This window comes from Euprymna scolopes, chromosome 4 (assembly GCF_053919585.1).
Source record: "Euprymna scolopes isolate OS-2025 chromosome 4, ASM5391958v1, whole genome shotgun sequence".
Classification (NCBI taxonomy): Eukaryota; Metazoa; Mollusca; class Cephalopoda; order Sepiida; family Sepiolidae; genus Euprymna; species Euprymna scolopes.
Genome location: NC_136485.1, coordinates 20,138,233 through 20,140,893, shown reverse-complemented (window position 1 = coordinate 20,140,893; position 2,661 = coordinate 20,138,233).

The window sequence follows — 2,661 nt, the reverse complement described above, 5'->3', positions numbered from 1 at the left end:
GACACTAGTGTTTTTATGTGCTGTTTTCAATATAATAAATTAGTTATGACCCAAGATTCATTTCATTCGGAAAAAAAAACACTAAGAAACGAGGCCTGATTAGAGTTGGGCCCGTTTTTTGGGTGTCACTCTATAGTACGGACACCAGCGGTAGTGCGTTATGGCCAACCGATGTGTGGACATGTCCTGGCACACTACCAACCCCTACCCCACTGTATTATGGGTGCACTTGGTTGGGTGAAGACTAGGGAAAACTAACCCCAAAATCAAACACCACTGCCTTGTGGGCCTTATAATAGCCAAAGGCTAAGACATGGGGACTGACTTCAAATCACACTGCTGCCTTGCATTCTTCCTTAAAAGAATATGGAACCTCATCCAGAAAAAAGGTGTAGTAGCGGACACTGAAATTATTTTTGGCCAGCAGCTGCGGCCTCCTCTGCTGCAAATTGTCGCGGGTTCGCTCCACTGGGCATGAGCATTGGAGGTTCAGAGGGTGTCTATCTGACGCGCAACAGATACTGCACCGAAACTGCGCAAGCAAGTTTGGAGCCAACGTGGAAAATCTTGTGGTGATGGAGTGAGACTATGCCAATACTGAGAGATAAAAGTACTGAGCCTCGAACTAGTAATCGTCAAGATTGCCGGACTGCATGATTATGATGATGATGATGATGATGATGGTGGTGGTGGTGGTGGTGGTGGTGGTGGTGGTGGTGATGATGATGATGATGATGACGACGACGACGACGACGACGACGATGATGATGATGATGATGATGATATATTATTTCTTATTATTACTTTATTATTCCACATAATATAGTTCATTGGTGTACATCAACGTTAATTGTATGCGATATCTAAGGTTTTTGAATATTCCTTACGTTAAAAGCAATTTAAATAGTGATTTATGTGTGCATCTGCACCCGTATCTAATAACTTAGTTTCAGTTTAGATTAAAACCACAGTTGTGCTATTACAAGTAATGTACAATATACGCATTTTTCCGGGTTCCAGTGATAGTAATGGCGGGAAACAAGGATGAATTCCATTGGTTGATTATTAAAGGAACAAAGTTAAAAAAATGAATTCCATTGGTTGATTATTAGAAGGAACAAAGTTAAAAAAAAAAACACCACACATTTTTAATATATTACAGGAGTACATGTAAAACTCTGTTCAGAATTCTAACCTCGACAGTCTAGAATAGTAAGGGAAATATTGGAAATTGCATACACTGGCCGCCATGTTTGTTTTCGTGCTCTGTGCATTCAATTTTGGCGCAGTTATACATTAATCCTGTATACTCACTTGTACTTTTATCAATTAATTCTGTATACACACTATTCCATAGTTAGCTATAACATATATTAACCTACGGGTGGTCTCGCTAGTTGCAATGATTAAATAGAAATTCCTAGATTGAATTTTCTTAAGTAGATTGATAAGTAACTCTTAAAATTGGCATTGTATTCTATAGCGATTTGTTTTTTAATACATTTTATTTTTGTTTCGCTTACACTGGTACGCTATTTCTGTTATATAGCAACCGATATTTTGGACAATGGCATGTATACTGGACATCAAACATCTTTTCTTGACCAATGTAATTTATTGACCAGATAACTGCATTTGTTTGTCATAGCAACTATTTTTCGTTTCCCCATTTTCTCGTGCACGCTCTGTTCACTTTCTTCCCTTAAAACAGTGTGTGCGTGATTTTCGAGAAAAAAACGACTAAGTAAGCAATTTATTCTTGTCCTACGAAGAAAATTGTTTTGTCGCCTTTAAAGCTGCAATAGATTTCCCTGTGGCATTCTCACTGTTTCTTTCTCAACCAGACTTATATACAAAGTTGCATTGTTCTCGAAACTCTCATCACTTTATGACATAACAATACTATGGAATAGCGAATTTGTTGGGCAACTTTTACTACATAAACGTTTAACCTCATTTAAGGTAAAATCACTAACATATGTCTATATAACTATAAATGTGATAATATGTGTGATGACATTTCTTAACCTATATACTAAACGAGGGTTTATTTAAAGAATTGAGGTTTGGTATAAAGGATATTCAGACACGTAGAAAACTTTTTAATCACTTTTTATCCAGAAAAGAAAACCTGCTTATGGGTCAAAATAAAAAAAGAAAATTGGAACGTGTGGTCATCGGCTTTTTATCTTTTTGTAAATTGTTTCACTAATACGCATGCGTGAATCATTCATAAGGCAGCTTCCGTATGTTAGGTTTGAAAACGCTCTTTAAGGGTCATGTCAGGCTGGCTTAAAGTTTATCGTTGTTGACTCACTGTTGTAAGGTTCCGGTTTTGATCTTAGCCCGAGTATTTGTTTAGAAAAAAACATAATATTCGCATGCCCATGTCTCAGTTTCCTTTCGTGTTTTTTTTGTTTGTTTTTTTTTTTACTTTAGTATTTTCAAGATTTTAACGTTACCTTCAATACTTACCGTATGACTGTTAATAAAAAATCAGTATTCTGCCTTAATTAAAATATAATATTTATCGTATTTTACGACCGGACAATGCCAGACGGCTTCAAGTATATATATATATATATATATATATATATATATATATATATATATATATATATATATATATATATATATAGTAAGTTATAATATAGATACAGT